Raw genomic sequence first — 24,980 nt, forward strand, 5'->3', positions numbered from 1 at the left:
ATATCACCCCTTTTTCTCGTGTATATTAATGTCTGCAGTCCATATATTCTGACTATCCTCATAATCTATGTGCCATAATCCTTATATCATCATTTTTAAAAATGTACCAAAAATATATATAGAATTTTTTATTCAAAAACTCCAATATATTTCATCTAACATTATGCAGACATCATCAGGGAGACAGACTATTAACTACATTCTAAACATGTATATGCTAACTTGTGTATCGGTTGCACTGGTGTATGATTACACTGTTGTTCTTTTGAACAGTTGTAAAGGTTGCATAGACAAAAAATCATTTGAAATAATTATATATATATGTATATAAAAAAAAATTAATAGTGGTTACTTCTAAAAACTTAGATATTGACTTGCAGTTTAGGTGATTTTGTAGCATTTCACGTTTCAAGGAAAAGATGATCAAACATGAACTTGCTGGAATGAACAAGTTTTCTTTGATTTCAGTAAACTCTGTGCCTAGTCAATAGCATGAGACGCAAGGCCATACTTGTCAAATTCCAAAGATCTAATATAGTCTTGATCTTCTTCAAATCTAATCAGCACAGACTGGCCAGTCTATTCAAAATAACAAAGATAATGTTACATTTTTAGAATCCAATGAGTCTGGCCTTACTTCTCATGCTATTGATGCTTGGCACAGTGTCCTTTGGAACCAGACAAAACTTCTTTCTTTATTCCAGCAAGTTCAAATTTGATCGTCTTTTCTTTGAAACACATGAAACATCATGAAGTTGTCCAAACCTCAACCACTGAGACTTCATAGTTTTCGAAAGTGATCACTATTAAATATTTTTTTAAAATAATTTTAAATTATTTTTTGTCTACGCAACTTTTACAATGTTCCTTTAAACGCTAATGGCATAATCATTTCAGCTGCAACCGATATGTGAGCTAGTATATGCATGCATTATGACTCATTGTGATTCATGTTTTGAAATGTAGTTAATGGTCTTTCTCCCTGATGATATCCACGTGATGTTGGATGAAATAAATTTAGAGTTTTTGAATAAAATTCTATACATTTTTTGTTATGTGTATAAGGGTGAAAATTTTTTAAATATGTCTAGTACACATTCTATTAAAATTTCTTATAACATCTTAGCAACTCTTCTTTTTTGCAGACTGTCTACAACATCTTTATCCCCTTGGAACCCAGGTGACCAAATATGTGCACAGTAGTCCAGGTGCAGTTGTATTAAAGACTTTTAAACAGGCAAAATGACTTCCATGTATATCCTTATATGTCAGTTTTTGTTTCAAAACTGCAATTATTTTCTGAGTTGTATTTGCATTATTTGTTATCTGACCTTTGAACTTCAACTTCCTATCTACCATCCAAGATTCTAGCCTTGGGTCACTTCCCCAGTGTCCGATATAATATACCATTAGATATCTCATCATGCCAGCCTATATAAATCACCCTGAAAATGCTGTATATTATTAGCATCCCTGATTACCCTGCATATCTTTGCATCATCAACAAACAGTTTTACATATCTTCTCAGGCCCTTACCTGAGATCATTAATATATGGATTAAACAACATTGGTCCAAGGACTGAATGCTATGGCGCACTATTGGTCACCTTAAATCTGTCAGATTCACACATTCATAGCTTATATTCCAATCCCATATTCTCCATTTTATGCAACAGCCTTTCATGTGCTATTCTATCAGATGCTTTAGCAAAGTCCAGCAGTATCATAGTGTATCCATTCCTTTTATCCAGTTCAACTGTGACATCATAAAATAAGAACAAACTGTTCAGACATCAACTCCCTTTAGTAACCCATGCTGTTCATTGCAAAATATAGCTTGTCGTCCACTTATTTCTGTATGGTAGTTGTTACCACCTTCTCTGAAATATCCAGTCACTGCAGAGATACACATCAGTCTTTGCATTACCCTTGTACAATGGGATTACCATACATTCTTTCCATTCCTGTGGAATATTTCCTGAACTCAAACTCAAGTTATACAAACTTGTGAAGGGTTTAGCCAGTTTGGCTGTAGGTTTCTTAGCATACTTGCTGGTATTCTATCTGTCCCTATTGCAGAATTCTTATCCAGATTATGCAACAGCTCTAGAACCTCCCCCTTATGCACCATTCAGTGTAGTTGTAGCACTGTGTTATATATACAGTATACCAGTTTGCTAGATCTTAGCACAGTGAGCACTCATTATTTGAGCAATTGCATCTACTTATCTTCTGTGTTTATTATTTCTTTTATTTGCAGCATAACAGCAAAATTCTTTTGGGTTGCCTTTAGTCTGTGTAGCCAGTTTTTCATACTCCAGCTTAGGATGCCATTCATTACTCATAACTTTTCTGCCCTATCCTTTATATATATATATTTTAAATTCCTTTCAACCTTATTCTCATGATATTCTTTCCATATCATCCTCTTCTTGTGGATCTCTTGCTTAATAAGATTGTACATCCATTTCACTCGCACCCAATTTTTAGTTTTGCATTGTTCAACATCTTTTTAAAGCTTTCTATGCATTACTGATATCATAGGACCAAAGATAGCATTCTTCTGAGTTTGTCATAATTTCCAGCTTTGTAGTTCATCATTTATTTAAACAAACTGATGGGCTTTTGTTCTGCTTATTATTTGTGCACAACCAAAGATGGTGGACCAGATGTCTATCAACTGGTTTCAGATTATATTCAAGGTACAAAATGAAATGTATACATTAGTCAAAACTTCTCTCTAATCTTGATAACTTGCCTGAGTTTTAAATAGCCATTGAGAACACACATCTGGCTGCTATGATTAAGTGTTAAATAAAAAGTATCACTCATTTTATCTGTATTACTAGAGATGTGTTGAAATTAGCTCTCTAGTAGAATTTACAGTTCTAAAAAATAAAAAAATATAAAAAAAAGATCATCCAACAGTTGCACTGCATGTTATGATTTACATAACATGCAGTGACAATTCAGGTGGTGTATGTCGGGGAAACAAACAGATGAGAACTTTGAAAGCTTTTAGCAGCTTGCAGATTAGTTGCGAAGTCTAGACCTATTGCTATAAGTCTAAAGCAATTACAGCTAATGTGGGAGTCAAACCCTCAGTATACAACCCCAAACTTTCATATCAAGTTGGCGGGGGGGGGGGGGGGCACGGAGTTTGCAGACTTGTAAAAATTGCATATGCATATTTATGTATTCGTATTTAATATTTATTCATATTCAAGATACTCCTTTTCCTGGAAGGATAAGCAAGGTACAGATAAGCTAAATGTTATGGTGCAATAAAAAGTTGCATGAGATGGAAAAAGAAATATTGTGAATTACAGTAATGGATACATTTTTAATGGGAGTGAAAAGAAACCTTGAAAAGTCATAGATCTTAAGTAGCAGAGGAGAAAACAAATAAATCCAAATCATTTAATGATGATTGACAATAGGTGAATGACTTCAGTGTTAATCCATTAATCTTCTATCACAGCTGATAACATTGAACTCATGATCATAAGTGACTTGTAATTTTAAGCATCAGTAACATTGGAATACTGAACTAGTTCAATGACCACCTTATCACTAGTGGCTTTCTCATTATCTGAAGTGATTTCATTTAGTTGATCATGTCTTCTGACTGTAATGCAGTTTTTTGTTATGTGTAATTGGTTATTTTAGTGTTATGGAACTTTGGGGGAGACAGGGGAGGGAAGAGAAGAATGGTACACTATTCATGCAGTGAATTTTGTGTTACTAATTTTCCAGAAGTAGCCAATTCAAAGCATAGCATTTCTGTTTCAGCAACAGCATTGGAAAGACCTGATGTTTTTGCAGTACATGATGTTTAATTGAACTATTAACTTTTCTATAAATTAGTACTTTATGTAAATCACTTAATGTAAATTTCTCTTTTGCTACTTTGATTATAGCTAATATGATGCATATTGAAAACAAAATTACCTTGTAGGATAATTAATGATTATAAAAATATGGTATATACTTTATTATATAATAAAGTATTATTAATATTAATAATATATAACAATATTATATATTTATTATTAAATATAATATTATTATATATTATATTTAATATATAATAATAAAGTATTAAAATAATATTATATAATATAATAATCTGGTGTATATATACCAGATTATTATATTTTAGCACATTTAAGATTTATGACTTTTTCTATCAACTTTCTTCTAAACTGATGTTCTTGTGATGTGTATAATTTGATCAGTTATTATGCTTTGGTTTTCTAAAGCACCCTTAACTGCATCAATCCATACTTGTCTGGATCTTCCTCTGGTCTTTTTTTACCATTTTTGCTAATCTGTCATTCTGTTTTAGTGACCATACTGTCTTAACATTAGCTGTGCTCACTGATTATTGGATATAAATAATGTTAAGTTCTTTTCTGATATCTTTGACTTTAATATGTTTATGTTACACTGATATCTCATCCGTTTACTTTTTTCTAAACCTAAATCTGTAGTTTCCTGTCTTGTCTCAACTACTTTGTTTTGAATCCAATGCTTAGATAATTTAATACTGGTTTTGAACACTTTGTAAACTGTTTAGTATATTTGTTGATTTCTCTCTTGTTCTGTATAAATTTATTCATCTAACTACCCACGAAACTAGTTTTATGTATTTCTGTATTCAATTTATCATCTTCCCTAAAAATTATGCCTGAATAGCTAAAATTTATAAACCTGTTCTGTAGATTCACACTAAGAATACAGTTGTCTTATGTTTTCTGTATATTTTCAGGTTTGATCTTTTAATTCTTGATTTTCATAGCAAATCTGTCTTAGCAGTTATTTAATTTGATTAAAGATCCTGAAGACTTAAGCAGATTTAATTAAGAAGATGACATCATTTGCACAAGTAAATTAAAGAATTAGGTGCGAGTTTCTCTTATTTGAATATCAGGTTTAATATCTCTTTCCTTTAGTCCATGTTGCTAAGAAAGGTAATATTGAACCTGATATGGTCCATATAGATTATGAATAATGGTAGAGTTAGCATTCAGCCCTGACTTGTACCTGACTTTATATTAAACCATCCTCCTGTAACTGTCAGTTTGTAACTTAAGTATAACCTGTGTGTCATTCTGTAAAAATTTCTATTTACCATACAAATTTAGGGTTTTTAAACAGTATTTTAATATTTTCCTGATTTCTTAACTGGCTGTATATGTTAAAAATCTGGTCTTGGCAACTTGCTGTTTTGTCTAAATCCAGCTAATTCTTCACCAGCTTGCCCTTCAATAATGTTTCTTAGTTTTACATAGGCAAAGTGGATATTAGATCCAACATTATTTATTTCAAAGCCAAATGTTCATAGAAACAATGAAAGTTTTGTAAAATTGCCCCGAGAGCTTATGAGAATACAGTCCTCAGCATTGGAGTTGCCGATGTAATTTTACATTGCCAAAATGAAGCCGTATGGCTCTTTTTTTAGTAATTAATTTCTTAGTGTTTTTTCATTTTTCAAGTTTATTCTTTACTGGAATATGTTGTAAGGAAATTCCTGTATCCGTCTGATCTTTCAAAAAACCCTCAGTAACCAGATGATAATAAGCATCCTGGTTAGGTGATATTCTTCCAGTGGGGGTTGGGGACTATAAACTTCTGATCCAGAATTAACATTCTTTTATTACTTATACAAGCTGCCATATTCATCTACTATCTTCCCAGCAGCATGAGGGCAAGCAAACCTCTTAAAAAGATCCTTAGCCAGATTAGTTTCTTATCCACCTATCTTTGAATCATCTGCAAATATCTGTGTCGCATGTCAAATCCTTTCCAATATCAATGTACTGATTGAATAACAGCGAACCAAGGAACTGATCCTTGTGGTACACCACTGGTTATATTATTATTAATCTTTGTACTGGTTATGGGCAGTACTACCTTTACATGACGTCCAGACTTGATATAGTCTTAAGCCTGTTCTAGTTATCATTGTAGTCATTCTCTGGTGACAACGCCATGCCACCAGTGTGCCCTGCAGGGCCCTCAAGGAAAGAACTTTTATATCCTTCTGCATAAGCCCAAGCTGTTTTTAAGTCCTTATAACTATCTGCACTCCATACGCCATGTAAAGAGATGGTGGTGCTGGTAAACCTCGGAGTTTCCCCATGCTACTCTCGTATATTACTAACTAGATCTTGGTTATTTTTATAATAATTTACTTTATTATTATGGCTATAGACTAGTGGGCGCCCTGTTCCCACCACCTGGGCATCAACTACCCAAACATCGCCATCTCTTTTAATCACCAAGTCTGGCTTATGCAAACCAGCGGAAGTCCTATAATGTGGTTCCACCGCAGTCTCCCAACCTTTGTTCTTAAAGCGGTTGTTCAGAATGGAGACCACAGCATCATGCCTCCTCACGTGGACCCCATGGGTGTGGAAGCAACACTGGGCTATATGAGACCATGTCTCATTGTGGTGGCAGCCAGCCCTACAGTTGGAGTCGTCACTACCCCATTGAGCTGTGCAGGCTCGAATAGGCAGGGCATTGATCCTCGTCCTGATAAGGTCAATATACTCTAACCCAGAGAAGAGTCTGGTGCCATCCCTTACCCAATCATGCTGGGGAGGCACCAGATATGACTTTTAAAGGAGCATCATCAACAGAACAGTGTAACAGAGATGCCCATCTCTTGTGTTCTGCGGATGCTGACTCGATTAAAGTATCTTGATAATGGGACCAGCCTTTAGCCCACCTAAAGTCTTCTTGTATTAATGGACTATAGAAAGCCTCTCTGCAGATGGGGGAAGAAAATAGTTCTAACTGTGCGATTCTTGACAGCTGCAGGTGTGGGATCAGCCATCTAAGTGATGGAACCCCAAGCCCACCATTCTTCACCCTCGCATGGAAATATGCAGTAGGAGTGTCAGGCAGCAGTCGGAGCCATGATCTCATGGCTGAACAGATAGCCTTGTCCATTCGGGACAGTACCGAGATATATGTCCTACCAAGCACCAGTTGTGGTAAAAGCGAGGTAGGAGATAGTGGGAAAGGAGAAACAGTCTTTGCTAAGGTTGAGAGGAGCTTTCCTCAAAGAAGCGATCCCAGCTTCTAGGATAGAAGGGACAGAAGACCTTCCCTTTGGGGTGAATATGATACCGAGGTATCTCCACTCTTCCAGGATGGTCACAGCATGCAACGGCCTTCCGTGCAGGGAAAACTTTATAGTCTCGACCTTAAGCTTCTTCTCACGATCAGAGGGGACAAGATCTAAAGAGCAGGACTTCTCTACATTAATAGAAAGGCCTTGAATAGAGAAGAAGTCAACTGCCTGGTCAAGGAGTTCCTGCAAGCTTATCTTAGTAGAGGCTAAGAGAATAAGATCGTCTGCAAAGGCCATAGCATTAAAGGAAGAAGCACTGAGAGTAGCCTATATGGCTAGGATCTTGCAGATTCACATCCCCTGTATACCACTTTTTGATATCTGTTGGATATCAAAAAATGGTATACAGATATCAGTCAGCCGTCCTCTTATCCACACTAATATTTTACAATCCAACCTATATTCTTCAATTTATGCAACAATACTCCATGTGCTGTATTCTGTCAAATGTCTTAGCAAAATTCAAAAAGTATCATGGTATATCCATTACCCTTGTCTAGCTCAATGTTAACATTATTATAGAATGTAAGCAAGTTGCTAAAACATGACTTTTCCTTAGTAAACCTATGATTCATTGCAAAGTAGAGATTCTCTGTCAACCCATTTCTGAATGTGAACCCTAACCAACTTTTCTAAAATCTTCACCACCACCACCACTCATGAGATACTGATTAGTTGATAGTTGGATACGTCGGTCTTTGCACCACCCTTGTACAATGGGATTACCATACATTCTTTCCACTCCTATGGAATCTTCACTGTTCTGAGATTCCACTTCCTGGTCAAAGGAATAGCCAGTTCAGCTGAACACTCTTTTAGCATCTGTGTTGATATCCCACCAGTTGCTACTGCAGAATTCTTATTCAGTTTGTGACAGCTCTAGTATTTCCTCCTCATACATGAGTTTCTTCATCCAGTGAAGAGGTAGCAGTGAGTTCAATGTTGCATAAAAGTGAAAAATGACATTGCTGTTCAAGCAGTATGAGAATTGCTGACCACCAAGCAAAATTAAATTTTTTTACTGTTGTTAAAAGCTAAGCGGCACAATGCTGCTTTCTAGAATTGCCCCAAGTGAATTAAAAATATTAATATGTTTGCATGAGTTGTGCATTGCACGTTACATAGACATGAGGTCAGTTGGTCTTTCTGCATTGGGCAAGCTAATTTTTGCAAATTTGTAAACATTTATGGGATGCAAGTTGAATATTTTTTCCCCTGCAAGTTTTGGAAGCAATGACACAGTATTATTTATTAATGGAATCAGTTGGTTGTGTTGAGTAAAGATATTTACATAGGCATTTATGACTTCATACTGATTTTAGTATTGATGAACTTCAGATTTAAGTATTTAGCAGTGATGTGTGCTGTATTAAAACTAAATGATTTCATAATTAGGAAGTATTATCTTTATAAACAAGTTTATGAAGATAATACTTTAAGAATCATATGAAGAAAGTGATATCAAATTTATTTGATGATGAAGTGAACAGAGAATAAGTGAAACCACTGATGAACAGCAGTTGTAAAGATGAAATAGTCATGAAAAGTAAACGAGTATTTAGGCTTAGCTGCTGGTTTGCATTCATGTTACACTTTATTGGAATAATAACAGCACAGAGAAATAATTAAACAACAGGTTTGTTTCTGTATTTTTCTCAGTCACAAGACATTGTATTCCTGAAGATGTTTCTGTCAGACAAAATATTGAAATGTTAAACCTGTTGTTTAATTTTTTTATCTGTGTTATTATTCCATTAAAGTGTAACATGAAAGTCATGAAAAGTCTATTAAAATCCAGCAATTGATTTTTTTCTGACTGTAAAGAGTGTTAAAATCAGTAAGGACAAAAATTAAACAACATTGTCTTTGGAAAAGCTAGCTTTCACCGTTTCACAAAATTATCAAAAGAAGAAAAATAATAACTTTTTGGTCATTTTTCACTCAGAAGGTAATGATAAAAGTTTGGCCTACAGTTTCTTGTTTCTTTATATTAAATATGAGTATATGTAAAAACTGTTTCCTTATAAAAATGTCCAGTAACATGATTACACCATAGAGCAGTTTCTACAGATATTAATCTGTGTGGAATTTTGTTAGCATTTTATAACAAAAAAAAAGTTTTCACTAACAGCAGATATTTAAAACAAAGAAACAAAAAATTGCAAATATATTAACGCATCATTTAATGTATAGGTAACCCTCGTATAACGCGGATGTTAGGTTCCATAGAAATGCCGCGTTATACGAGACATAGATCACATAGAAAAAGTAGGGTTAGGTTCCGAAATCGTTTTTTGTTTTTAATTATATAAACAATGACATATCCAACAAAAACAATATTTTTATTTAATTCAGGTAATTCATGTAAGTTAAGAAAACATAAACTATGACAAATACATAGTATAAAATTCTAAAAATTACAAATTGTGCATAAGTGTTTTAGACACAATAAAATAAAGTGCATATTTTAATTGTCATCACAGTCTTCAGAAATAAAATTTCGTAGATGTTCTTTAAGTGGCTGTAGGTCGTCACCACTTGAAATCTCTTGGACATCATTTATATAATTCTCATTGCATACTTTGGCTGGTTTAGTCATCAAGAAGTCAGTAATAAGTCTTTGCTTTTCCACTATGTTGCAATTTTTTATTAAGTTCATGATATGACGCTAAACAAATATCCAATTGTCTCGTGAATTTTCCCGGGCGCTCCATTGAGGGATCATTATCTGTAAAATAACTTCCCAACTTTCTTGCCAAGTCCAATCCTTCTGCTAATTTCTTTAAACTGAATTCTTTAACGGATTCATCACAATCAGAATCTTCGGCAGAACTTTCCCCACCGTTTGGTTCGACACCATCTATTAATTGTACCAGTTCCTCCTCTTTTAAATCTGTTTCTCCATCAATTAATTCATTAATTTCGTTTACAACCATATCGCAAAAGCCCTCTCCACCAAAAATGTGTGCATCATTTATTATACAACGTAGCTCGGCATCCACTGGAGGTATGAAATTTTGTTCCGTTACGGCTTCAGGCCATATTTTTTTCCAGCAAGCATTCAGCGTAGAGGGTTGTAATTCCTTAATTGACAGAGAAATAATTTTTACACAATTCAATATTGAAAACTCTTTCAACGCTTGAGGCAGTGTCATGTTTGGATTAGATTCCATTTTTTCCAAAATTAATTGAAATATAATATGACTTAAATGTTGATATTATTCCTTGGTCGAGTGGTTGAATAAGTGAAGTAGTATTAGGCGGAAAAAAGGTTATTTTAATATTCGGATGGCTTAAATTTGTTTCGGTGGCCTGGTGCGTTATCTAAAATTAGTAGAATTTTGAAGTCTGTATTCTTTTCTTTGTGTAACTTTCTACATCAGGTACAAAACACTTGAAAAACCAATTTTCAAACATGCTAGCTGTAACCCATGCCTTTTTGTTGGCCCACCAATAAACAGGTAGGGTGGACTTGTCGAGCCCTTTTATCGCACGAGGATTTGCAGATACATGACAAAACCAATGTTAATAAACATTGGTTTTGTCATGTAATCACCTGATGCATTACTACAGAACAGTAGAGTAATTCTATTTTTGGAAACTTTGAATCCAGGAGCTGATCTTTCATTTTTTGAAATATAGGTGTGTTTTGGCATTTTTTTCCCCAATAAAATTCATCCGCATTGAACACCTGGTCTGCACTGTAACCACCTTCTTTAATGATTTTTAAAAGTTCTGCTGGATATTTCTGGGCAGCTTCAACATCTGCTGATGCTGATTCTCCCTGGATTTTAAGATTATACAAAGAAAACTGCTTTTTAAAGTTTTCGAACCAACCCTTACTGGCACAAAATCCATGCTGAGAGATTTCTTCTGAAGAATCTTGATCAAGTTCTTTTAAATGTTTATAAACTTTGAGAGCTTTTTGCTTAAAAATGTGTCCATCCAAAGGAATTTTCTTTTGAGTGCAATCTTCTATCCAAATCATTACAGATTTCTCCATTTTTTCTATTAGAATATCGCGAACACAAGCAACCCACTTTGCACTTACCGTTGACCCAGCAATAACACTTTCTCAGATTTTATGTTCATTTTGTTTGATTGTTCAAATTGTTGATTCATTTAAATTCAGAGTCCTTGCAACAACTCCTGGTTTTTCTCCAATTTTCAACCGATCCAAGATTTTAATTTTTTCTTCGAGAGAAATAAATTTCCTCTTCAATGTTGGTTTTTAACCTTTCGTTGCAGTTTTAGTGGCCATTACAATAAAAATAAACTTTTACATTAAAAAAAAAAAAGCATTACATATGTATGTAACTCACCAGAAAATAAACTGCTCTGCTTGAGAATAACACACTTATGATTTTAAATGCGCTTTCCTGGCAGAAAAAGGAGACAATTTTCAACAATAAACACTTTACACTGTAAACCGTAGATGGCGAACTTATGGCACTCGTGCCAGAGGTGGCACGTCAATGATTTATACACTTATAAATTATTCAAGTTTTTTTTTTTAATTGTTACAATACGTACAAACTGTTCTGTACAAGTTTTGTTTTACACAAGACAGCAGCTATAAAGATGTTTTGGTGCGGTATTAACAAAAGATCGCACAACCCAAAGACAAAAGCAACCGACAAGTGTTGAGTTGAAATGCTAATTCTCTTCAATCGAATTCCATAACATCTGAAACTGTCATAACTACATTTACTATTAATTTTAGCACATTCACAACAGGGTGTCATTTATCGTTCCGATGGAACTTCTCATTACTGACTGACTCAACTCACACAAACGTTTCAACCCTAGGTTGAATTTTATGGCTGCTTGTTTGCGTTTGAGGTGGCAAGCAAAATCACACATTCATTATATGGTATGTTTCAATTCTTGGTAGTCTTTTATTTTAAGTTAGCCTTTGTGATCTGTCATAATGACATCGAGAATTTCAAATGCAATAAAAAAAAAACTTTCATAATTGAAAAATTGGACAATAGTTTTTAGTTAGATACCGTGTTTCGTTGCAACATATGATTTTGCTTGTCTATACAGCGTAGTTTCTGTGAGAATGACACAGACTGCAAGAGCCCTGTGTCCAGTACCTTATTCAGTGATACAATAAAACTAAATTTGATACTTATAACTACTTGCGTGATACAGGCAGACACAAATTTAACGAAGATAAAATTTGATTTTTAAGTCCCGCGGTGAAAAATATGAAAAAAAATAAAGGGCTACTAGAAATTGTAGACCGTGTTATATCGAAACCGCATTGAACAAGGGATACCACAATTTGTAGACCGCATTATATGAGGGTTACCTGTATTTGTAATTTCTTGCTCTTTAAAAGTATGTAAAAATTTCTTGTTTCTTAAATGCTAAGGATTCAAAAGTGTTGGCATTAAGTTATAGGTAAGTGAGTTTTCCCTTGCTTTTTTTTTTTTTTTTTGTCATTAATCAGCTTGAAAGTGATCTGAGTATGTTTAGAGATTTTGTTTTTGTATTATTATTGACCTTAGAATTGTGAAGATAGGATACTTTTCAGATAGTTCATGAATGAATTGTTGCAGTGATAGTGCTTATCCTATATTTTTTGAAGAAATGCATTACATGTTATTTTCTTCCTTTACAGGTGAGATGACCAAGCATTTGAATTGGGGGATATTAGTGCAGCATACATGTGGACTTATTTGGATCTAAAGACAGTTTCAGTGCAATATTGCACTATAACTTGGAGAGCCATTTGCAAGTTATTAACAAATTTCCAAATAATTTTTATCCTTGGGCTCTCATATTAAGCAGTGATAATTCACTCCACATAATTCCTGCTACCTTAAATGGATGTAATATGTAATGGTTGTATAATCTAAGTATGAATGTACAAGAAAAATTGAACTGTGTGCTGCTTCATCTGGTTGAATATATTAACTTTGATACAGATGGATAATGGAATTAACATGTGTATTGAAAAACAAAACAAAAAATTGTAGGATAAGCACCATTACCTGTGATAGTTTGTTTTTGAAATATAACTTTCAAAGTGTACTGATTTTATAAACAGTATATTCAGAGCAATTTATTTTATTGTCCATGAATTTATTCTGCTTGCTTTTGCCATAAATAGTATATTTTTCATATTCTGTGCACATTTGCTTTGAAAAATTGTCGTTTTTTACTGATTAATTTTAGAATTAGATTGTTTAGCAGTGTACATGTTACAGAGCAAATATTTCATCATTCTTAAAATTTTATACTCCATAGTAAGTTAAGTGGTTAAATTTTTTGTGCATTGATATTAATTTGCTAATGCTGGACTAATGAGATTTAGAATTAATAATTATCACTCACATATCTTTATTATTAAGGAAATCAGATTTGTTCATGATTCAGACTACAAGTTCCAGTATTTTTGTTTTTGCTGTTACAGTACTGTTGTGTTTTATTTTAACTGAACTCTGTGTAAATGCCATAGTGTAAAATTGTATTTAAACACAGTCCACTCGTGTTTGTATGTATCTGTAATTTTTTGTTTTGGCTTAAAAGAAAGAAACTGAAAATATCGTGCTGAAAATATGCTGTATATGTTGAGGATAATTTCTAGTATTATACAGCCCCTGTAAACATTTGATATGTATAATAAATTGTGAATGAGAGCTGATAAAAAGTGATAATTTCATCATTCCTTAATGTGATTAATTAGGGTATGGGAATTATTGAATAATGTTTTTCATACCATATCCATGTATTTTAAGAAGGGCATTTTACATATTGCTAAGTTTTTGATTTGCGAAATTGTAGGCATAGTAGCTACAGTCACAGCCATAGTCAGTCAAGGAGCAGTGACAGCTAAAGGAGTCTAAGTCATGGTAGTTACTACAGAAGTAAGGATTATCACAGAAGGTACCACAGCCATAGTAAAAGCAGATCTTATTCAAGGTATTGTTAAAAAAATTTTAAAAAAATTATATAACACACACACACACACACACACACACAATGTTGTATACTTAGATTGTTAACTTGTGTAGAAAAAATATACATTAAAACTGCAGTGTATTTTGTACAATATTACATGGATAACATCAGGGAGAGAGAGAGGAAAGGATTAGTTAACTACATTTAAAACACGAATCATGAGTTACAAAACATGTTCTTATTAGCTGATCTCTCGATTACAGCTGAGTAAACTGGAAAACACAGTATTACAATTCAAAGGAACAAATCGGATAGCTTCTGTGACTAAAAATTAAATAACAATCAGTATTAAAAAGAAATTATGAACAGTCAGTTAATGACAGTCACTTCTGAGAAATTTGAGATTGGTATACAATGAAATCATTTAGGTTCAGATGATGTTGCAGGGTTTCACAAGTTTCAAGGAACAATCAAATTTAAATCTGTTGGAATCTCATCCAAATTGCCAGCGTCACTACTCTTGCACTTTGGGACCATTCTTAAGTAAAATAAGGGTTACTTGAACACAGGCACTGTGAAACCACGACAGTTGATCTGATAATTGAGCTACTACTAAGTGACTAATGGGCAGGTAGTGTATACAGTGCAAAGGAATGATTCATGTCCTAGGCAGGACATTGAGAGATTTTGTCACACTACTCAGAATGGCATGCAATTTAAAACTTATGAATTGTTTATTTCTGGAATTTTCCATTTTCAGAGTAGGGTTGACTGCAGATAACTGAAACCACGGGAAGATAACCTGCAGATAAGGCAGAACTATTATATTTAGTATAATTAGAGACAACTGAAATTTATGACAAGCCTGTGTGGAAGTGGCATTGGAAGTAACACTCCACAGCACTAGGAATGGCCTATCTTTGATTCTAGTTACCGATTAAAGGAACTTTTTCTAAGCCTTTCTTTAACCAGTTCTCGAGTTAGTCAATCTTTGGCAGGCAAGTGAGATATTTCTCTTGTAAACACAGTTTTTTTTGTCCTGTAAACTCAAGGAAATTGACTACAGAACCCACGCTATTTCAGACAATAAATGTCGTGTTAGGATATTAGAGATGACTTTGTCAGCTGTCTCTTTACTGGATGCCATGGGCCAAGCATCTCTGATTGGTTACCAGTGAAGATTGAAACCCCCCCCCCCCTCCATAAAGTTAGGATTAAAATGGCTTTGCCTATTCCCTATAGGAGAATAAAAGGCATTAGCAGATTTATTTATTTCATTGAAATTTATGACCCCATAGTGAAACACAGCCTTCTTTCACACAGATACAAGCTAAATAAAGTAGAGTTTTATTGTAGGAATAAATTAAGTACGTTTTAACAACCTGGAAAAATTCACTAAATGCAGAAATAAATTTATGTAATACAAATTGAAACTGGCATGTCATATATATATATATATTTATTAGTTTGTAAAAATGTGCCTGACAGATGCCAAAGGAACATGTTATATGGTCAAGCGTGTTCCTGCCTGGCACAAACCTGTTAACTTTACAAGTCCTTAGTACTATAGTTAATTTAATCATGAAATATTTTAGGTAATAATGCAAATAGTCGATTGTTAACATAAGCATTGGCTGCAGTCATGAGACTCATTTAGGCTGAGTGGTTTATTCAAACAAGGAACTATATTTTATAAAATTAGTCAAAAATAAAATGATTACAACATGCATTAAAAATGTTTTTGAAATACCAATTACCAATAAATATTTAAAAGGTTTTTGCTTAGTTTACTGGTAAATCAGTAAACTAATTTATCACTATTGCATTCCCAGTTTGAATAGATGTAAAGTAATTGAAACAAAAGAGAACCAAATTTCTAGGATGCTGGGAAGGTTATCTTTGTGGTATGGTTATACAAGAAAAGACTGTTCAAGTTATCCAAAAATAGAAACCTCACTTGTCTTGCTAGAGATTTGTATATTCTTTAAAGTAAAACTGGCAGAAAAGGGTTCTTTTTTGGGGAAAATTAGACAGGATGGAGTTTGGATGCACTAACAAAGTTATGCAAATCCTACTGAGAATAGTTTGGAGATGGGTTGTAGAAGTTGGTTGGCTTGTGCAGTTCGAGGTTTGCCAAATGAGAAAGAGAGATGTAATATATACTGTCATCATTAAAACTGGGTTGAATTTGCAAGCAGCTACAGAAGGTTCCTGATATATTGAAGACAGTAGGTGTCCATCCACCATAACACAGAGTACGTAGTGCATTCTCATGTTTTCTTTCAGACCTGAGGTGCAAATCAAGAACATAAGGAACCTTTAGAATAGCTTTTCATTTAAAGCTGGATTAGCTGGTCCTGTATGGAGGTGGCAGGAGTTTTACCTCTGCAAAACAGGAAGATGAGCTAGAGTACTCATAGCAGACATAATGATCTAAGTGGTTTCAGCTATAATTGCAATAAGCCAACAGTCTCATGTATGAGCGTGGTCTGAAAATGTCTCGGCCTCGGCCATAGATGGCAACACTATCGGCATGATTTTTTTCCCCCTGTAAGTTGGTACATCTGTCATAAGCATCCATGTAAAATTGCAAGTAGTTTGTTTTATAAAAGTGTTGCCTGTATCCATGGAAATGGATAAAATTGAGTATTGTGGGGTTATAAAATTCTTTGTAAAAGAAGGTTTAACGCCAAAACAAATTCATTCGAAGTTCATAAAATTTATGGGCACACTTTTCATTTGTTTTCGACAATTAAGAAATGGGCGGCCGAGTTTAAACATGGCTGTACCAGCTTTGAAGACGATCCACATGAAGGACATCCAAAATAGTGCAACAACAACACCAGAAATTATTGATCAAGTGCACGAATATGGTATTGGATGACCGGTGAGTCAAAGTGCTGAGACTATAGGCATTTCAAAAGAACGTGTAGGATATATTTTGCGTGAAGAATTGCAAATGAAAAAGCTTTGTGCAAGATGGGTGCTGTGCTTGCTCACAGCAGATCAAAAATGCACTCGCATGGAAATCTCTGAACAATGCTTGGAGCATTTTAACAAGAAAAAACTGATTTTGTGTGTCGATTTATTACCATGGATGAGACTTGGATTCACCAGAATCCAAACAGCAGTCAAAAAAGTGGACAGAAGCCGGCTGTTCAGTGCCAAAAAAAGCAAAGTCAGTTCCATCAGCAAGAAAGGTTATGGCATTGGTGCTTTAGGATGCTAAAGGCATTTTGTTTATTAATTATCTTGAAATGGGAAAAACAATAACTGGCGAATATTATTCTGATCTTTTAACCAGATGAGACAGAAAAAACCCAGTTTGCAGAAGGAAAAAACCATCTTTCATCAGAACAATGCACTTGCCCACAAAGGTGTTTTGGCAATGGTAAAATTAAGGGATCTGCACTATGAAATGTTGGAATATCCACCCTATACCCCAGATTTGGCTCCCTCTGACTTCTATCTCTTCCCAAAACTAAAACTCTTCCTCGCTGGTCAGCGTTTTTCTTCGAATCAAGAGGTGATTGTAGCTGTAGAGGGGTATTTTGCAGATCTTACTGAGAACCACTACAGGCACTGGATAATGGCACTGGAGCATCGCTGGAATAAATGTATTAGTCCTTAAGGGAGTTTATGTTGAAAAATAAAAATAATTTTGAAATTATAATTTTGCTATTTCATTTTAGGCTGAGACTTTTCAGACCACCCTCGTAATGTACACCCAGAGAGAAGGCTGTCCAATCCCTGGGTGGCTACCAAAAAGGTCTTTTTTCCAAATTCCATGAGCTGCCTTAGAAACTTCCCATAGCATTTGTGGTGGTGATTATTTTTTACTCGATAGAATTCTAGGTAGTTTAGAAGTTGATTGTTAATAGATATAGCTAGCATTTTAAAATAATTGAAGCATGAGCAATGGGATAAGTATCAGTGGACAAGAAGGTATTTAAAAAAAAATAATAGATAAATAAAAAACAGCAAGCTCCAAGACAGAAGTCATTTCTGGAACATAGCCTTTATAACAGAGGAATGCCATGAGGAGTAGAAAACTTATTGTTATCCCGATTGGACAAGATTGTTCTCAACTCCTGGAGAAATATGACTGGATGAATTGGATGTTATGAGATTTGAATGAATGATAAGAGGATTGTTACCAAGATCATCAGTGCAAAAACAGAAAAAAGAAGATAATTATACCATAGACTGAGTGCTAAATAAATGAGATGAGGGTTGAACAAAATCTACTGCCATCTTTGCCAAGGATCAGAAACATGGTTGCCTTTTTATGAATTGATCATAATAATATTCCTAATATGTCTCGGGGGGGGGGGGGGGTACGGGATAATTATGATAGTACTACATGAAAATGTTACACCATTATTACTTCCAATTGACAATTTTCCTCCAAATTAATCTGTTATAGTATGCCCACAGATTCGAGACCCTTCGACATTCTGCACATGTCAACAGAAGGAGAATCCATTCCGATAATAGGGTAATCAATCGATATTGTGGGATGAGTTGTTTATTATTACACGTCGGAAAATTAACTGCTCTCTTATGATCATTGTAGATTTTTAAAGTGTTAACTATGTTGCTTCTATAACAGTTGGAAAATTTTACCTATAAAGTATGTGATTTTGCGTGTTGGCAACCAATTCGTACGTCTTTCATTTCTTTCTCCCTTTCAGCATGAATAGACTATTCTTGGCAAATCTTCAAGCGAAGCTCTCTAAGGTGTGGGCATAATATATCTGTCAAGATTGCATTATTATCAGATCTTATATTTCTGTCTTCTAAGGCACTTCTTGCTATCTTTGTCTTCCTCTGAATCTTTTTACTGTCAACCTGGCAAAGAACACTTGTTTTACTAATCTTTCTACTCCTATTCTGTTTGACCATACCACCTGAGATTAGCTCTCCTGACACATTCATGAATGCTAACAATGGTAAGTTCTTTCCTAATATCCTCATTTCTAATGTGATGCTGCCATTGATGCTATTTGTTCACTCCACTAATCTTTCTCAGAACTCTGAAATTTGAGGTCTCCAGTGTTTTATTTCTAACCCAACTCTCAGATCCCCAAGTTAAAACTGGTTTGAACACTGTCTCGTATATAGCTAATGTAGTGTTTCGTCGACTTTCTACCATACTAGCTTTGCTAATTCTGTTCTTTATTTCCATGTTTAATTTGCCATCTTCACTAAAAATTGTACGTAGGTAGCTGAAATATTTTGTTTTATAGATTCTCCCTTCAGGATGCAGTTGATATTTTCAGTGTTTCTGCCTTTTTTATTGTTGATTTTCATACCAAATTTATCACAGCGGTTATTCAATTTACTCAGAGAATTTTCCAGACTTCTGGATTTATTCAGGAGTATAATATCTGCATAAAGTAAAGAGCTAAGATTAACATTACCAATATCGATATCAGATTTGATATCACTTTCCTTCATAATATAATCCATATAGAAATGAATAAAGTGGAGATAATGTGCACCATTGTTGCCTATCATTTTATGAATTCCAGCGATGAAATGTGGATAAGAAACCTATAGTATATTAATAATCTGCATGGGCTATGGTCAATCCTTGGGTCCATTCATTAATCTTAGAGCTCCATTAATAAAGACCAAACATGGAACTCTTTCATGCCTTCAATAAACAGGATAGTGGTCTCAAATTGAACAGTGTCTCACCTAAAGACATTTACCAAATTCATATCACAGAGTTTGAAGAGCCAAGATGCTATTCACGTGACAAAAAAAAAAGTTATAATGCAGTTTCCTGCATTTGACTCTTTTGAAAGTCAGTTTTAATATAGGTAGAAAAGAAAGATTTTAATGATAGTTGCATTATTCTTGAGTATCTAGGTTCAAAATACAGCAAGTGTAGTAGTCTGATCGCAGTTCCAATAAATGTTCGAGTTCCAAGGTTTAACCTAGTTAACCACTGCAAGAAAGGTATATTTTCTCCATCTCAAGGATATTTACATCCACATTCTAGGTACTCTTAAATTACATAAGATCATAGAGATATCTCACCAGTTGATGTTTAAGGCTTATGGTGTTTTTTTTTTGTGATTTAGTTCCATTCATACCATTTTTTCATACATTTTGTATTATTTACGTATGAAATTTATGTTTGAGTGAGGTGATGTGATGTAATGCTTCCAGTTATATGTCAGATATGATTACGTGACGCGGTATTCAGTATGCATTTCAGCATGTTTTGGAAAATAAACAGACAAGGCATCTGACTCAGTAGCAATAGATGTGTGTGTATGTGTATATTTTCAGTCTTATGCCATATTATAACATAAATATATTTTTGAATTGGAAAATAGATGAAATAAGTCCTATTTTAAGGTGAATTGTGTGTAGTACTGAAAACCATAACTTATAAGTACTTTTTAATTTTTTTTAAAAATATAATTATAATAAATGACAGGGTAATGTGAAATTGCATTGTTATTATCCCATTTAATAGGAAGCATTGTCACGTGTTTAATATATCTTATATTGGTTACATTTTTTTTTAATAATTACATAAATGCATCATTATTAGGCAACATTCTTAATAGAAATGGTTGTTTGATAATTATGTGGATCAAAAAAATCTCAGGAGTGCTTAAGGGTCAGAGCTGTATAATTGGGAGGAGACCTCCACATAGCCTTTTAAGGAATATGGAGAACTGATCAGGTCTTTTTGACCTAATGTCCAATGTTCACAAATTAAAGATGCCAAGAAATCATATTCTTGTTTTCATCCTTTATCACTGTAAGCAAACAAAGTTTGCACATGAAGTAACTTCACGACTGGACTATTTGTACAGTCATCCCCCGACTTACGTAAATTCGCAGTTACGTAATAAATCTCGAAAATTACAACTACTAGTGCATATGAACATGTTTGCGGCTTTTGTGTCTTTGACATACATTGCAGTATGCAACGATATAATGTTAACTGGACTCGGCATTCACAGCAAATGTAACGAATAGTAACAGGTTACCAGTAAACGCTGAGAGTGCAAGTGCGCAAAAGCCGTAACATTCAAACTGAAACCTACCAATTAGAAATAAGGACTCCATAAATAATTCTTCCTTTCCGTGCCTCGTGCAGTTAGTTTAGTCGCTTGTTTATCACCGTTAGTGTTCGTTGTTTATTTACCCTTAAAATGGATTCGAAACAAAACCGAATGCGCTGGTCATAAATCTAAAAAACAAAGGTCTGCAATTACTCTAGAAGAAAAGTTGAAAATAATTCGTATGTATGAAGATAGCCCAGGATATAAATCGACCTCTTTCGATAGTGAAGGATAAAGTTCGCATTGTTGAACTATATCCGAGTAAATACTGCTGCATGATGTTTCATTTATAAAATAATACTGTGTAAATAATATACATATCTGTATATACATACAGGGTGTTCGGGATAAATTTGACATATTTATAATTATATTTTTCCGTAAGTTACATGTATTAACACACACTTCTCTTCATTTAAAAGTTTGGACCCTTCTTCATTCATATACAAGATGTCAGAAAGGATGGATAGCTGGAACCCACCTGAATCATGGAAGAGAATAACTTGTATCATGATGATTCGTGCCCGCCATCAAAATAAGGATATTACGACTGCTGCCCAATGCTCCCTGAATACAGTAAAAACAATCAGGCATGAACTAGAGACTTGCAATGGTGACTACGAGGATGTAGCAAGAAGAAAGATCCCTAGCAGACGATCTGATTGCGTTCGTACAGCAGAATTCCTCGCAAATCTGCAGGAACAGGTGTTGAAGAACCCTGGCATTGGAATTCGGGCTTTGTTCGTGGAGTTGCTAACTGTAGTCAAGCCCTGGATAACAAGGGTAGCCAATGGTAGGCCGTATGTATGGCAGCAGGATTCGGCCCCTTGCCACACCTCTGGGAAAAGTCAAAAATGGTTGTCTGAAAATTTCTACGACTTCACCAGTCCAAATGTTTGGCCTCCAAACTCCCCAGACCTTAACCCCATGGATTATTTTGTATGGGGCGCAGTTGAAAAAGACACCAATCGCACTTCCAGTAATACAAAAGCCCAGTTAATGGATAAAATTAAAACAGTTTTTGCGGCCCTTCCCAGGGAGACTGTAGCATCAGCTTGTTCGAGATTCCGAAGCAGAATTGAAGCTGTGATCGATGCTAATGGTGGTTATTTTGAGTAAATCTTGTTGATAGTATTGTAATTAACTCTGCCTGTAATGTTTTTTTGTCAATTCATTAAATTTAATAGATACAAAGAAGATTTTCTTTTTCCTTACGAAACTGTCAAATTTATCCCGAACACCCTGTACATACATATAATAAATATTGCAGTTTCTTACGAAGTTACACTTAAGCAATTTACAAATTCGACTTACGTAACTCGGGGGGATGACTATATATAGATTGTTAATAACTTGATATCAATTGCCTTAGTATTCCATAATGCAATGCATATATCTTTAATATAAGCAAGTGAAAAAGTTTCAACATCTATCTCTAATCCAGAGTATTTTAGAAATAAGGTGTGACATCTTTTGACTACTTGTATATAGAAATATGACTTCTGCATTACTTCAACCCTGGTATCACTTCTTGGTCTGTCTCCCACTGATGAGACCTCAACAACGATTGAACCGGTCTGGGTAGTAGTGCATAGCATTATACATGTCCATAAGGATGCCCATTGCATTATGGGATACTAAGGCAATTGATGTGAAGCCATTAGCCTATAATATAAGTAGCCCGATCGTGAAGTTGCTTCATGCGGAAACTTTTCTTGCTTACACTTGGATAAAGGATGAAACCAAGAATATAATTTCTTGGCATCTTTAACTTATAGTATATCCAAAGTATATCAACGTCCAATCTTCACCTTCTCATGGTGCACTCTGTTAGGTATCTGCTAGGATACTGAACGAATGAGGATAGGCTGGCAATTTGGTATTTATCCAACCAAATTTGTATTCTCATTGGTTTAACCACAATGTAAAACAATGGTACAACATGACAGAATTTCATGCTGGCTGGAGCATTGCCCAGTTAAACAACAGGCATGTTGTTTTTGTGAGGGAACTAGGGTGAACAGTACAAAGTCAGCTACTTGAACAAATCCCTACTCGACATCAGCAGAGTTCAAGAATGGTACTATCAATGTAAGAAGCATCAGTGGAAAAGAAATGGAACTAGCAGAAGAATTGAGTAAGTACCAGATCAACATAATAGGCATGACAAACTGATTTGATTAGAGGTGTTTGCTGGCTTTCTTCAAGAATGATAGTATTGGGAATATGGACTAGCCTTATACATATATATATATCATACTGATTAAATGCATGCTGTCTTCAAGCTATTTATGATATTGTGTGTTGAATATTCCATTCTGAAAACAGTGTTTCGACTGGTGGTTTTGTAGAGTTGAAGTTTGGTGTTTGAATGATTTCCACAATGTTATTTATGAAACAGATGAGCTTTGTTTTTTAATGCCAGAATATCGGTATAGGAAGCAAGGTATTGAAAGTGTCTGCTTTCCTTTGTGACTGTGGTCATTTAATGTTTTTTTTTCCTCCATTTCTTAGGATCTATGTTTTATTGATGCTGACCATTAATCCATTTAATACTGTATTTTTACAGATTTAGATATACAGGAGCTGAATGTTGGAGTTGAGCAGCACATCGTTTATTTCCATAACAATTGTAGTTCCTAGATTTTAAACCCCCACTGAGCAGATTACAGAATAATATTTAAGTTCATATAGTATTCGCATGGCATTTTCTAAAACAGCTTAATTTCAGAGTATCCTCTGAGAAAAAATGTAATATCAACTATTGTGTTTAATAGTTGCTTGATGGTCTGTAAATGATTATTGGTATTAGTATTATCTTTTTTGCATCAATTTCTCTCACAAAAGCTTGTAAACATGTAGTATGTTAGTACCGTGTATGGATTAGTATTCAAGCATAAAAAAAAGATTTAATTCTGTTTATAGATCATGTAGTAGAGAAAGTGTAAGGACAAGTAGTAGCAAGAGTTCTGAATATAGTAGGTTTCTAAGTACCAGCAGATCTGGTAGTTGGAATAATGATAAATATCAGAAAAAATCAACACACAAGAGTCCTACTTCAGATGAATCAGAGGTATGTGAAACTAAATTTTCTTTAAAGGTTGCACTTATTTTAATGAAATTATTCACCTTAAATTATTTCGTTTATTTATTTTTTTGTTATTCCCAACCACAAAAAGTTGAAAACAATATATACATTATCAGGCCACACAGCAACCTTGCCTGATGATAAGTCTGGATATCGAAAAGGCCTTCGACTCAGTTAGTCACCACTATCTGAACGAAGTCCTCAAAGCTGCAGGTTTTGGGAAGAAATTCCAAAACATTATATCCAACATATACAATACAGCACAGTCACGCCTCATAATTAATAAAAAGTTGTCGGCACCTGTTAAAATTGACTGTTCGGTCAGACAGGGAGACAGCTTATCTATGATCCTTTTCGCTCTTGCCTTAGAACCGGTGATACATGCGATTAGAGAACATCCCGGCATAGCGGGTACTCACATAGGAGGTGAAGGCAAAACAAAAGTGCTCGCCTATGTCGATGATGTAACATTAACTTTAACAACAGCCCAGTCCTTCGCGCTGGCTCTTGATATTTTCCACACCTTTCAAAAATCATCAGGACTGAAGCTTAACCTACACAAATGTCATGCGATGTTCGTCGGTAGGTGGGCAAATAAGCCAACTTTGCCGAACGAAATAAAAGTTGACGAATATCTCCCAATTCTAGGAATCACCTTAGGACACCAAAAACAACACGACGCACAGTGGGAACTTACCCATAAAAAAATAGCAAAAAAAATTTCACAAATGAAACATACCATTA

The 24,980-nt window shown here is 34.5% G+C and overlaps 1 protein-coding gene across 1 annotated transcript in view; it reads left to right on the forward strand.

Annotated features, from left to right (window-relative positions):
- LOC150092747 (uncharacterized) overlaps positions 1-24,980 on the forward strand; it is a 236,806-nt gene that overhangs the window by 123,147 nt on the left and 88,679 nt on the right. The window contains exons 6-7 of the mRNA XM_090414467.1: positions 12,775-14,078; positions 24,074-24,221. The gene's annotated coding sequence lies outside the window, so the exon portion shown is untranslated. The remainder of the gene's footprint in view (positions 1-12,774; positions 14,079-24,073; positions 24,222-24,980) is intronic.

This window comes from Typopeltis vanoorti, chromosome 25, assembly GCF_054136105.1.
Source record: "Typopeltis vanoorti isolate ZY-2024b chromosome 25, IOZ_Tvanoo_1.0, whole genome shotgun sequence".
Classification (NCBI taxonomy): domain Eukaryota; kingdom Metazoa; phylum Arthropoda; class Arachnida; order Uropygi; family Thelyphonidae; genus Typopeltis; species Typopeltis vanoorti.